Below are 15,402 nucleotides of genomic sequence, written 5' to 3'. Positions count from 1 at the left end.
AGTTAGGGGAGCCCACGGTCATGTTTGCCTTGGATGGTAGTCCTCTCCCCAGTATATTATATGAAACACTACCTTTAACCCTCACTGTATCTGGTAACCATAGTGAGACCATTTCTTTTTTGATTTTTTGTTCACCTTTTACACCTGTTGTTTTGGGTCATCCCTGGCTAGTGTGTCATAATCCTTCTTTTGATTGGTCCAGTAATTCTATCCTTTCCTGGAATGTTTCTTGTCATGTGAAGTGTTTAATGTCTGCTATTTCTCCTGTTTGTTCTGTCCCCTCTTCTCAGGAGGAACCTGGTGATTTGACAGGAGTGCCGGAGGAGTATCATGGTCTGCGCACGGTCTTCAGTCGGTCCAGAACCAACTCCCTTCCTCCTCACCGGTCGTATGATTGTTGTCCTGATCTCTTCAAGAAGCGTTTTGCATCCGCTCCTATCCTTGTTGCACCTGACGTCACTAAACCGTTTATTGTTGAGGTTGACGCGTCGGGGGTGGGCGTGGGAGCCATTCTGTCCCAGCGCTCCGATACTGACGATGGGGTCCACCCTTGTGCGTATTTTTCTCATCGCCTGTCACCGTCGGAACGTAACTATGATGTGGCTAACCGCGAACTGCTCGCCATCCGTTTAGCCCTAGGCAAATGGCGACAGTGGTTGGAGGGGGCGACCGTTCCTTTTGTCGTTTGGACTGACCAAAAGAACCTTGAGTACATCCGTTCTGCCAAACGACTGAATGCGCGTCATGCTCGTTGGGCGTTGTTTTTCGCTCGTTTCGAATTCGTTATTTCTTATTGCCCGGGTACTAAGAACACCAAGCCTCATGCTTTATCCCGTCTCTTTAGTTCTTCTGTGGCTTCTACCGATCCCGAGGGGATCCTTCCTGTTGGGCGTGTTGTCGGGTTGACTGTCTGGGGAATTGAGAGACAGGTTAAGCAAGCACTCACGCACACTGCGTCGCCGCGCGCTTGCCCTAGTAACCTTCTTTTCGTTCCTGTTTCTACTCGTCTGGCTGTTCTTCAGTGGGCTCACTCTGCCAAGTTAGCTGGCCATCCCGGCGTTCGGGGTACGCTTGCTTCTATTCGCCAGCGGTTTTGGTGGCCTACTCAGGAGCGTGACACGCGCCGTTTCGTGGCTGCGTGTTCGGACTGCGCGCAGAAGAAGTCTGGTAATTTTTTTCTGCTTCTGCTCCTGGTCTTGCTGGGTCTCAGTCTGTTCCCTGCCATCGCATCTCTCCTGTTCTTGTTCCTGCCCTTGCTGTGTCTCAGTCTGTTCCTAGTTGTTACTCTCCTGGCCTGTTTGGTCCTGTTTGCTCTAAAGCTTTCAGTTCTCTACCCGTGTCTCATTTTTTTTTTAGAGTAGTACCCTAGTTTCCCTTTTTTCGTTTTTCCGTTACGGTCCTGAGGAGAGGAGTTGGGTTCTTTCTCGGGACGTGCTGGACCGTTTGTGATCTATGATTTCCTCCGTTGCCGCCAGTGTTCCTCCTCGAGAGCGCCAGGAGGCGCTCGGTGAGTGGGGGTACTGTCATGTTTTGTCTTAGATTGTCTTGTCATTTTGCTTTTCCTTCTGTTCGTTTTCCCCTGCTGGTCTTTTTAGGTTCGTTCCCCTTTTTCTCTCTCCCTTCCTCTCTCTCTTCTCTCTATCGTTCCGTTCCTGCTCCCAGCTGTTCCTATTCCCCTAATCAATCATTTAGTCTTCCCACACCTGTTCCCTATCTTTTTCCCTGATTAGAGTCCCTATTTCTCCCCTTGTTTTCCGTTCCTGCCCTGTCGGATCCTTGTCTATTGTTCACCGTGCTGTGTCTGTGTATCGCCCTGTCGTGTCGTGTTTCCCTCAGATGCTGCGTGGTGAGCAGGTGTCTGAGTCTGCTACGTTCAAGTGCCTTCCCGAGGCAACCTGCAGTTCATGATCGAGTCTCCAGTCTGTTCTCGTCATTACGAGTGCAATTATGCTTTATGATTGTAGATTTACTTTACTGGATTAAAGACTCTGTTTTCGCCAAGTTGCTTTTGGGTCCTCATTCACCTGCATAACAGCTCTGTTCTAGGCCCTCTCCTATTCTCGCTATACACCAAGTCACTTGGCTCTGTCATAACCTCACATGGTCTCTCCTATCATTGCTACGCAGACGACACACAACTAATCTTCTCCTTTCCCCCTTCTGATGACCAGGTGGCGAATCGCATCTCTGCATGTCTGGCAGACATATCAGTGTGGATGACGGATCACCACCTCAAGCTGAACCTCGGCAAGACGGAGCTGCTCTTCCTCCCGGGGAAGGACTGCCCGTTCCATGATCTCGCCATCACGGTTGACAACTCCATTGTGTCCTCCTCCCAGAGCGCTAAGAACCTTGGCGTGATCCTGGACAACACCCTGTCGTTCTCAACCAACATCAAGGCGGTTGCCCGTTCCTGTAGGTTCATGCTCTACAACATCCGCAGAGTACGACCCTGCCTCACACAGGAAGCGGCGCAGGTCCTAATCCAGGCACTTGTCATCTCCCGTCTGGATTATTGCAACTCGCTGTTGGCTGGGCTCCCTGCCTGTGCCATTAAACCCCTTCAACTCATCCAGAACGCCGCAGCCTGTCTGGTGTTCAACCTTCCCAAATTCTCTCACGTCACCCCGCTCCTCCGTTCTCTCCACTGGCTTCCAGTTGAAGCTCGCATCCGCTACAAGACCATGGTGCTTGCCTACGGAGCTGTGAGGGGAACGGCACCTCAGTACCTCCAGGCTCTGATCAGGCCCTACACCCAAACAAGGGCACTGCGTTCATCCACCTCTGGCCTGCTCGCCTCCCTACCACTGAGGAAGTACAGCTCCCGCTCAGCCCAGTCAAAACTGTTCGCTGCTCTGGCCCCCCAATGGTGGAACAAACTCCCTCACGACGCCAGGACAGCGGAGTCAATCACCACCTTCCGGAGACACCTGAAACCCCACCTCTTTAAGGAATACCTAGGATAGGATAAGTAATCCCTCTCACCCCCCCCTTTAAGATTTAGATGCACTATTGTAAAGTGACTGTTCCACTGGATGTCATAAGGTGAATGCACCAATTTGTAAGTCGCTCTGGATAAGAGCGTCTGCTAAATGACTTAAATGTAAATGTAAATGTAATGTAAAATGTAAATGTAATGCATTGAAGCTTGCCTGGAGGGTTGTTAACACAGTGTCCAAAGAAGGGCCAGAAGTATACAGAATGGTGTCGTCTGCGTAGAGGTGGATCAGGGACTCACCAGCAGCAAGAGTGACCTCATTGATGTATACAGAGAGGAGAGCATAAGAGACCATAAGAGACTACATTTACCAGGGGTCCCGCACGGTGTCTGTGTGGAAGTTGGTGCGCAAAAGTCACCTATCAGTATTTTTCCATCCGAATCTGAGAACAATGCAGGCTTCCAGGAACAGCATTTCAATGAAGAGATATATGACAAAACACCTTGAGGATTGATTCAAACAACGTTTTCCATGTTTCAGTCGATATTATGGAGTTAATTCGGAAAAAAGTTTGACGTGTAGGTGACTGAATTTTCGGTTAGTTTCGGTAGCCAAATGCATAGTAACAAAACGGAACGTTGTGTCCTACACAAGATTCTTTCAGGAAAAACTGGACATCTGCTATGTACCTGAGAGTCTCCTCATTGAAACATCTGAAGTTCTTCAAAGGTAAATTATTTTATTTGATCCCTTTGCTGGTTTTTGTGAATATGTTGCGTGCTAAATGCTAACGCTAAATGCTAAGCTAGCTATCACCACTCTTACACAAATTATTGATTTTCTCTGGTTCTAAAGCATATTTTGAAAATCTGAGACAACAGGATTGTTAAGAAAAGGATAAGCTTGAGAGCAGGCATATTTATTTCATTTCATTTGCGATTTTTAGAAATCGCTAACGTTGCGTTATGGTAATGAGCTTGAGGCTATGATTACGCGACCGCATGCGGTGTGGGTCGGACTATGAGGTTAAATGGAAGAAGGTTGGAACCACAAATACTTTTCTTAGAGCTGTCTGCCCGGCCAAACAGCAATCGGGCGAGAAGGGCCTTGGTCAGGGAGGTGACCAAGAACCCAATGGTCACTCTAACAGAGCTCCAGAGATCCTCTGTGGAGATAGGAGAATGGTCCAGCAGGACAACCATCTCTGCAGCACTCCACCAAATCAGGCCATTATGATAGAGTGGCTTGTTGGAAGCCACTCCTCAGTGAAAGGCACATGACAGCCAACTTGGAGTTTGCCAAAAGCACCTAAAGGACTCTGACACCATGATAAACAAGATTCTCTGGTCTGATTAAACCAATATTGAACTCTTTGGCCTGAATGCCAAGTGTCACGTCTGGAGGAAACCTGACGCCATCCCTACGGTGCGCTCAGGACCACAGACCGGGGCAAAGGTTCACTTTCCTACAGGACAACGACCCTAAGAACACAGACAAGACAACGCAGGAGTGGCTTTGGGACAAATCTTTGATTGTCGAGTGGCCAAGCCAGAGCCCGGACTTGAACCCGATCATACATCTCTGGAGAGACCTGAAAATAGCTATGCAGCGATGCACCCTATCCAACCTGACAGTGCTTGAAAGGATCTGCAGAGTAGAATGGGAGAAACTCCCCAAATACAGATGTGCGAAGCTCTTGGCGTCATATCCAAGAAGACTTGAGTTTGTAATCATTGCCAAAGGTGCTTCAACAAAGTACTGAGTAAAGGGTCTGAATACTTATGTTTATGTGATATTTTGTTTTTCTTTTTATACATTTGCCAACATTTCTAAAAACCTGTTTTTGTTTCGTCATTATGGGGTATTGTATGTAAATTGATGAGGAGAAAAACAATTTAAAAAATAATCCATTTAACTTTTTCAACATTTTGTTAAACATTTTCTGAATGTACTGTATGTACAAACATACACGGCATGACCAAAAGTATGTGGACACCTGCTCGTCGAACATCTCATTCCAAAATCATGGAAATCAATATGGAGTTGGTTCCCTGTTTGCTATAACAGCCTCCACTCTTTTGGGAATGCTTTCCACAAAATGATCAATGGAAATCAAATGTATCAATCCATGGAGGTCTGGATTTGAAGTCACACTCAAAATTATAGTGGAAAACCACAATACAGGCTGATCCAACTTTGATGTAATGTCCTTAAAACAAGTCAAAATGAGGCTCAGTAGTGTGTATGGCCTCCACGTGCCTGTATGACCTCCCTACAACGCCTGGGCATGCTCCTGATGAGGTGGCGGATGGTCTCCTGAGGGATCTCCTCCCAGACCTGGACGAAAGCATCCGCCAACTCCTGGACAGTCTGTGGTGCAACGTGGCATTGGTGGATGGAGCGAGACATGATGTCCCAGATGTGCTCAATTGGATTCAGGTCTGGGGAACGGGCGGGCCAGTCCATAGCATCAATGCCTTCCTCTTGCAGGAACTGCTGACACACTCCAGCCACATGAGGTCTAGCATTGTCTTGCATTACGAGAAACCCAGGGCCAACCGCACCAGCATATGGTCTCACAAGGGGTCTGAGGATCTCATCTCGGTACCTAATGGCAGTCAGGCTACCGCTGGCGAGCACATGGAGGGCTGTGCGGCCCCCCAAATAAATACCACCCCACACCATGACTGACCCACCGCCAAACCGGTCATGCTGGAGGATGTTGCAGGCAGCAGAACGTTCTCCACGGCGTCTCCAGACTCCGTCAAGTCTGTCACATGTGCTCAGTGTGAACCAGCTTTCATCTGTGAAGAGCACAGTGCGCCAGTGGCGAATTTGCCAATCTTGGTGTTCTCTGGCAAATGCCAAACGTCCTGCACGGTGTTGGGCTGTAAGCACAACCCCCACCTGTGGACGTCAGACCCTCATACCACCCTCATGGAGTCTGTTTCTGACAGTTTGAGCAGACACATGCACATTTCTGGCCTGCTGTGTCGGTTACGAACCCGGGTCTCCGGAGTGAGAAACATTCACTAAACCAACTGAGCCACGAATAGTCAGCAGAACCCAGAAGATGAGGCAGACACAGCAGTACTTGAGACGGTGTATTTAATGAAGTAAAAAGAAAAGTTATTCAGGAAAACATGTAACTCCACAACCTCAAAAGGAATTCCACAAGAACAAAGGCAATCCTCCAAGACAAAAAGGCAAATCCACAAGGTGGAAGGCACAGCACAAAAAGCCTCAAAAGATACTCAAGAATAAACAAACAAGAACAAAAAAAACAGAACTCCACAAGAGAGTCCACCGGGATCAACAAGAGCTCACAGAGTACTAGGGCTGGGTGCTAACATACAAACACAGAGCAAAGAACTGAGTAAAACAAAGGGTTTAAATACAATCAGGGGAAATGAGGCACAGGTGCAAATAATAATGGGGATCAAGGGAAAACAAAAGGTCAGAAGGCACAATGGGGGAATCTAGTGACCAAAAACCGGAACAACCCTGGCCAAATCCTGACATGCTGGAGGTCATTTTGCAGGGCTCTGGCAGTGCTCCTCCTTGCACAAAGGAGGAGGTAGCGGTCCTGCTGCTGGGTTGTTGCCCTCCTACGGCCTCCTCCACGTCTCCTGATGTACTGGCCTGTCTTCTAGCGCCTCCATGCTCTGGACAATACGCTGACAGACACAGCAAACCTTAATAATAATAATAATATATGCCATTTAGCAGACGCTTTTATCCAAAGCGACTTACAGTCATGTGTGCATACATTCTTGCCACAGCTCGCATTGATGTGCCATCCTGGATGAGCTGCACTACCTGAGCCACTTGTGTGGGTTGTAGAGTCCGTCTCATGCTACCACTAGAGTGAATGCACCGCCAGCATTCAAAAGTGACCAAAACATCAGCCTGCAGAACCACTCCTTTATTGGGGGTGTCTTGCTGATTGCCTATAATTTCCAACTGTTATCTATTCCATTTGCACAACAGCATGTGGAATTTATTGTCAATCAGTGTTGCTTCCTAAGTGGACAGTTTGATTCCACAGAAGTGTGATTGACTTGGAGTTACATTGTGTTGTTTAAGTGTTCCCTTTATTTTTTTGAGCAGTGTATTTTTTACCCATCCACCACTGCTTGTCTTCAGAGGACACATATTGATTTGTTTTTACAGATTTTATGCTACATATACATACATTTTACAAACACATTTTACATACATGGTACTTTTACATACAGCAATACATAACAATTAATACATTACCGAAGATAAACTCTTTAATAATGCCACCCCTCAGACACTCTCAGCCCATCCCACCTATCACCATAGACCACCCTCATTTGGTTTCCATGTGCCATATATTTCCCAATTGTGCTGTCATGTTTTACATACATTTTGAACCTTTCTAATCGCATGGTATCCACAGATTGTGAGCTGAAGATGAAAACCTTACCTATGAGTATTAATATAATATTGATTGATTGACTCAGGCTTTCCAAATCGCTCCAACACTGCTAATTGAAAGGTTATTTTTACGTGACTGTTGTGATTTTTTAACCATTCCTGAACCTTTGAACAGAAACAAGTTAAATAGGGACAAAACCAAAATAAATTATCTACTGATTATGTCTCTTTGCAGAAAAAAAATCTATAGAGCTGAGGTTGTTAATCTATAGAGCTGAGGTTGCCCCATATATACAATGCATTCAGAAAGTATTCAGACGCCTTGACTTTTACACATTTTATTACGTTATAGCCTTATTCTAAAATATATATATTTTTTATGTATCAATCTACACACAATAAACCATAATGACAATACCCCATAATGATACATTTTGCAAATGTATCAAAAATACAAAGCAGAAATACAAAAGTTTGGGGTCACCTTGAAATGTCCTTGTTCTCTCTCCTACCGCGTGGCAAGAGGTACCAGAGTGCCAAGTCTAGGACAAAAAGGCTTCTCAACAGTTTTTACCCCCAAGACTCCTGAGCAGGTAATCAATGGCTACCCGGACTATTTGCATTCTGAGCCCCCACCCTCCCAAACCCTCTTTTTACGCTGCTGCTACTCTCTGTTTATCATATATGCACAGTCACTTTAACTATACATTCATGTACATACTACCTCAATTGGGCCGACCAACCAGTGCTCCCGCACATTGGCTAACTGGGATGCAATGTGACCCGCCACCCGTCAATCCGTCTTTTACGCCACTGCTACTCTCTGTTCATCATATATGCATAGTCACTTTAACCATATCTACATGTACATACTACCTAAATCAGCCTGACTAACAGGTGTCTGTATGTAGCCTCGCTACTTCAATAGCCTCGCTACTGCATATAGCCTGTTGTTTAATTTCTTTACTTACCTACTGTTCACCTAACACCTTTTCTGCACTATTGGTTAGAGCCTGTAAGTAAGCATTTCACTGTAAGGTCTACACCTGTTGTATATGTCGCACGTGACAAATAAACTTTGATTTGATTTGTTTTTGAAAGAAAAGCTAATTTTATTGTAAATGACTACATTTTTTATGGAATATCTACATAGGCGTACAGAGGCCATTATCAGCAACCATCGCTCCTGTGTTCCAATGTCACGTTGTGTTAGCTAATCCAAGTGTATCATTTTAAAAGGCTAATTGATCATTAGAAAACCCTTTTGCAATTATGTTAGCACAGCTCAAAACTGCTCAAAACTGTTGTCCTGATTAAAGAAGCAATAAAACTGGCCTTCTTTAGACTAGTTGAGTGTCTGGAGCATCAGCATTTGTGGGTTCCATTACAGGCTCAAAATGGCCAGAAACAAATAACTTTCTTCTGAAACTTGTCAGTCTACTCTTGTACAGAGGAATAAAGGCTATTCCATGCACGAAATTGCCAAGAAACTGAAGATCCCGTACAATGATGTGTACTACTCCCTTCACAAAAGAGGGCAAACTGGCTCTAACCAGAATAGAAAGAGGAGTGGGAGACCACGGTGCACAACTGAGCAAGAGGACAAGTATTTTAGTGTGTGTAGTTTGAGAAACAGACGCCTCACAAGTCCTCAACTGACAGCTTCATTAAATAGTATCCGCAAAACTCCAGTCTCAACGTCAACAGTGAAGAGGTGACTCTGGGATGTTGGCCTTCTAGGCCTCACAACTCAATCACTGGTTGAAAAATGTTTTCTGCCCCTCCCAAAAGACAGAATTTGTAAATAAGTGGCCCTCTTTCTGGGACTCATCCACAAACGAGGAGTGGCAGACTCCAACCTAGCAGGAGGGGTGCTCTCATCTTTTCTATCAACAAAGACAGAGCTCTCTCTCCTCTAGCTCCACAATGAGATAGGGTGCAGGCCAGGCAGCAGGCTGTCAGCCAGCCTGCCATCTTAGTGGAGCCTGCCACTAGCATAGTTAGTGTAGTCAGCTCAGCTATCACCATTAAGACCGTGTCTGTGACTCGATCTACAGTAGGTTGTACAAAACAAAACATGGCAGTGTTTGCTATAGCAATCTCACTGGAATAAAGACCTGTGATATCTAACATATCAAAATAGGGCTACTTAATGTTAGATCCCTCACTTCCATAGTCAATTAACTAATCACTGATTATACTTGATGATGTGATTGGCCTGACTGATGTGATTGGCCTGACTGAAACATGGCTTAAGCCTGATGAATTTACTGTGTTAAATGAGGCCTCCCCCTCCTGGTTACACAAGTGACCATATCGCCCGCTCATCCCACATAGGCGTAGGTGTTGCTAACAATCACGATAGCAAATGTCAATTTACCCCCCCCCCCAAAATGACTATTTTTGTCTTATAATGTTCTAGTCATGAAATGTACGCAGCATCAATTTTTATAGATACTGTTTATATGCCTCCTGGGCCGTATACAGCGTTTCTCAATGAGTTCCCTGAATTCCTATCGGACCTTGTAGTCATGGCAGATAATATTCCAATTTTTGGTGACTTTCATATTTCAGAGCCATCATCGACTCAGTGGGTTTTCTCCAACATGTCTCCGGACCTACTCACTGCCACAATCATACCCTGGACCTTGTTTTGTCCTGTGGAATAAATATTGTGGATCTTAATGTTTTTCCTTATCCTGGACTACAGGACCACCATCATATTATGTTTGCAATTGCAACAAATAAACTGCTGATTCCCCAACCAAGGATCATCAAAAGCAATGTAATAAATTGTTGGACAACCCAAAGAATCCTAGATGCCCTTCCAGACTCCCTCCACCTACCCAAGGACGTCGGAGTACAAAAATCAGTTAACCTCCTCTTAGAATGTGCATATTTCTCCAAAGCTCAGTTGTCCTGGGTCTGCACAACACTGCCAGGACCTAGGATAAATGGAGACACTTAAGTTTTTTAATCCTATATTTCTTGACACATTCATGAAAATAGTCAAGACCTCTAAACCTTCAAGCTGAACCTGTGCTTTGGCAAAGTGGGTGGGGTTATATCCTGCCTGGTTGGTCCTATCGGAGGTTATCGTCGGATGGGGCCACAGTGTCTCTCGACTCTTTCTCTCTTTTCACATGCTGTCTCGAACTCTGAATGCTCGGCTATGAAAAGCCAACTGACATTTACTCCTGAGAATCAGACCTGTTTAGACCCTCTACAACCACTGTGATATTTATTTTTTGACCCTGCTGGTCATCTATGAACGTTTGAACATCTTGGCCATTTACTGTTATAACCTCCACTTGACACAGCCAGAGGAGGACTGGCCACCCCTCAGAGCCTGGTTCCTCTAGGTTTCTTCCTAGGTTCCTGCCTTTCTAGGGAGTTTTCCTAGACACCATACTTCTACATCTGCATTGCTTGCTATTTGGGTTTTTAGGCTGGGTTTCTGTATAGCACTGTGTGACATCAGCTGATGTATGGTGGTGAATGCTTCCCTATGGTGAAGCATGGTGGTGGCAGCATCATGCTGTGGGAATGTTTTTCAGCAACATGGACTGGGAGACTAGTCAGGGTCGAGGAAATGATGAACAGAGCAAAGTACAGAGAGATCTTTGACGAAAACCTGCTCCAGAGCACTCAGGGCCTCAAACTGGGGCAAAGTTTAACCTTCCAATAGAACAACTACCCTAAGCACACAGCCAAGACAATGCAGGAGTGGCTTCAGGACAAGTCTCTGCCACCTTGAGTGGCACAGGCAGGGCCTGGACTTGAAGCTGATTGAACATCTCAGGAGAGACCTGAAAATAGCTGTGCAGTGACGTTCCCCATCAAACCTGACAGAGATTAATTAAGAGGATGTGCAGAGAAGAATAGTAGAAACTCCCCAAAACAGGTGTGCCAGGCTTGTAAATCAAATCAAATCAAATGTATTTGTCACATACACATGGTTAGCAGATGTTAATGTGAGTGTAGCGAAATGCTTGTGCTTCTAGTTCCTACAATGCAGTAATAACCAACAAGTAATCTAACTAACAATTCCTAAACTACTGTCTTATACACAGTCTAAGGGGATAAAGAATATGTACATAAGGATATATGAATGAGTGATGGTACAGAGCAGCATAGGCAAGATACAGTAGATGGTATCAAGTACAGTATATACATATAAGATGAGTATGTAAACAAAGTGGCATAGTTAAAGTGGCTAGTGATACATGTATAACATAAGGATGCAGTCAATGATATAGAGTACAGTATATACGTATGCATATGAGATGAATAATGTAGGGTAAGTAACATTATATAGGGTAGCATTGTTTAAAATGGCTAGTGATATATTTACATCATTCCCATCAATTCCCATTATTAAATTGGCTGGAGTTGAGTCAGTGTCAGTGTGTTGGCAGCGGCCACTCAATGTTAGTGGTGGCTGTTTAACAGTCTGATGGCCTTGAGATAGAAGCTGTTTTTCAGTCTCTCGGTCCCAGCTTTGATGCACCTGTACTGACCTCGCCTTCTGGATGATAGCGGGGTGAACAGGCAGTGGCTCGGGTGGTTGATGTCCTTGATGATCTTTATGCCCTTCCTGTAACATCGGGTGGTGTAGGTGTCCTGGAGGGCAGGTAGTTTGCCCCCGATGATGCATTGTGCAGACCTCACTACCCTCTGGAGAGCCTTACGGTTGTGGGCGGAGCAGTTGCCGTACCAGGCGGTGATACAGCCCGCCAGGATGCTCTCGATTGTGCATCTGTCGAAGTTTGTGAGTGCTTTTGGTGACAAGCCGAATTTCTTCAGCCTCCTGAGGTTGAAGAGGCGCTGCTGCGCCTTCTTCACGATGCTGTCTGTGTGAGTGGACCAATTCAGTTTGTCTGTGATGTGTATGCCGAGGAACTTAAAACTTGCTACCCTCTCCACTACTGTTCCATCGATGTGGATAGGGGGGTGTTCCCTCTGCTGTTTCCTGAAGTCCACAACCATCTCCTTAGTTTTGTTGACGTTGAGTGTGAGTTTATTTTCCTGACACCACACTCCGAGGGTCCTCACCTCCTCCCTGTAGGCCGTCTCGTCATTGTTGGTAATCAAGCCTACCACTGTTGTGTCGTCCGCAAACTTGATGATTGAGTTGGAGGCGTGCGTGGCCACGCAGTCGTGGGTGAACAGGGAGTACAGGAGAGGGATCAGAACGCACCCTTGTGGGGCCCCAGTGTTGAGGATCAGAGGGGAGGAGATGTTGTTACCTACCCTCACCACCTGGGGGCGGCCCGTCAGGATGTCCAGTACCCAGTTGCACAGGGCGGGGTCGAGACCCAGGGTCTCGAGCTTGATGACGAGCTTGGAGGGTACTATGGTGTTGAATGCCGAGCTGTAGTCGATGAACAGCATTCTCACATAGGTATTCCTCTTGTCCAGATGGGTTAGGGCAGTGTGCAGTGTGGTTGAGATTGCATCGTCTGTGGACCTATTTGGGCGGTAAGCAAATTGGAGTGGGTGTCAGGTAGGGTGGAGGTGATATGGTCCTTGACTAGTCTCTCAAAGCACTTCATGATGATGGAAGTGATTGCTACGGGGCGGTAGTCGTTTAGCTCAGTTACCTTAGCTTTCTTGGGAACAGGAACAATGGTGGTCCTCTTGAAGCATGTGGGAACAGCAGACTGGTATAGGGATTGATTGAATATGTCCGTAAACACACCGGCCAGCTGGTCTGCGCATGCTCTGAGGGCGCGGCTGGGGATGCCGTCTGGGCCTGCAGCCTTGCGAGGGTTAACACATTTAAATGTCTTACTCACCTCGGATGCAGTGAAGGAGAGACTGCATGTTTTCATTTAAGGCCGTGTCAGTGGCACTGTATTGTCCTCAAAGCGGGCAAAAAAGTTATTTAGTCTGCCTGGGAGCAAGACATCCTGGTCCGTGACTGGGCTGGATTTCTTCCTGTAGTCTGTGATTGACTGTAGACCCTGCCACATGCCTCTTGTGTCTGGAACGTTGAATTGAGATTCTACTTTGTCTCTGTACTGACGCTTAGCTTGTTTGATAGCCTTGCGGAGGGTATAGCTGCACTGTTTGTATTCGGTCATGTTACCAGACAGCGTCATATGGCAGGGTAGCCTAGTGGTTAGAGCGTTGGACTAGTAACCGAAAAGTTGCAAGTTCAAATACCCGAGCTGACAAGGTACACATCTGTCGTTCTGCCCCTGAACAGGCAGTTAACCCACTGTTCGTCATTGAAAATAAGAATTTGTTCTTAACTGACTTGCCTAGTTAAATAAAGGTAAAATAAATACCCAAGAAGACTCATGGCTGTAATAGCTGCCAAAGGTGCTTCAACAAAGTAGTAAGTTAAGGGTCTGAAATGTGATGTTTCAGTTTTGTATTTTTTATACATTTTCAAAAATGTATGATGAAGGGAAAAAAGGATTTAATACATTTTAGAATAAGGCTGTAACGTAACACATGGAAAAAGTCAAGGGGGCTGAATACTTTCCGAATACACTGTATATCATTCTGTTGGTGGCAAGAATTTTGTATAATAATTTGAAGAAATACAAATATATTGATTTGTTATACATTTTTTGTTACCACATTATTCCATATGTTATTTCATAGTTTTATGTATTCACTATTATTATAGAATGTAGAAAATAGTACAAATTTTTAAAAAACTGGAATGAGTAGGAATGAGTAGGTGTGTCCAAACTTTGAATCAGGCCTTAATGGTTGAATTGCTGCAAATAAACCACGAATAAAGGACACATATAAGAAGAAAAGACTTGCTTGTGCCAAGAACAAGAGCAATGGACATTAGACTGGTGGATATCTGTCCTTTGGTCTGGTGAGTACAAACTTGAGATTTGATGATTTCCGGGAGGAGTTGTGATGGTGTGGGGATGCTTTGCTGCTGACACTGTCGGTGATACCAAGGTTTCTGCAATAATATGCCATCCCATCTGGTTTGCGCTTAGTGGGACTATCATTTCTCTTTCGACAGACCTCCAGGCTGTGTAAGGGCTATTTGACCCAACACACCTCCGGGCTGTGTAAGGGCTATTTCTGTCACGACTTCCACCGAAGGTGGCTCCTCTCCCTGTTTGGGCAGCGCTCAGCAGTCGTCGTCACCGGTCTAGTAGCTACCACCGATTCCTTTTCCCTTTTCTGTTGATTTGGTCTTGATTGTTTTCACCTGTACCTTGTTTGTTGTTAATTCTGGGCCTTATTGATTCGCCTGAGTTTCCAGTGGTGCTGGGGATTCCCTGGTTGGCTATTCAAAATCCTCAGATTTCATGGAAACAGGGGGCTCTAAAGGGGTGGTCAGAGGAGTGTTCAAGTAAGTGTATAGGAGTTTCCATCGGTGCAACGACGGTGGAGAGTCCAGACCAGGTTTCCACTGTGCGCATTCCCTCAGAATATGCCGATTTGGCTATCACTATGATTTGGCTATCACCTTCTGTAAAAAGAGGGCTTCCCAATTACCACCTCATCGATGAGGCGATTGCGCGATAAACCTCCAGGCAAACGCAGCACTTCCCAGGAGTCTCCTGTACCAGCTGTCATAGGAGGTGACAGTGGCTATGTCACTGAATCTCTGGGACAGAGGTACATTCGGCCCTCCACGTCCCCAGTCTCCTCGAGTTTCTTTTTTGTGAAAAAGAAGGAGGGAGGTCTGTGTCCGTGCATTGATTATCCAGGTCTACCCACTACCTCTCATCGCTACGGCGATGGAATCATTTCACGGAGCGCGCTTTTTCACAAAACTGGATCTCAGGAGCGCATATAACTTGGTGCGTATCCGGGAGGGAGATGAGTGAATGACCGCGTTTAGTACCACATCTGGCCATTATGAGTACCTCGTCATGCTGTAGGGGTTGAAGAATGCTCCAGCCGTCTTTCAATCCTTTGTAGACGAGATTCTCAGGGACCTGCACGGGCAGGGTGTGGTGGTGTATATTGATGACATTCTGATCTATTCCGCCACACCCGCCGCGCATGTGTCTCTGGTGCACAAGGTACTTTGGCGACTGGTGGAGCATGACCTGTACGTCAAGGCTGAGAA

This window comes from Oncorhynchus gorbuscha, linkage group LG02 (assembly GCF_021184085.1).
Source record: "Oncorhynchus gorbuscha isolate QuinsamMale2020 ecotype Even-year linkage group LG02, OgorEven_v1.0, whole genome shotgun sequence".
In the NCBI taxonomy this organism is placed as follows: Eukaryota; Metazoa; Chordata; class Actinopteri; order Salmoniformes; family Salmonidae; genus Oncorhynchus; species Oncorhynchus gorbuscha.
This window is presented reverse-complemented; position numbering follows the sequence as displayed.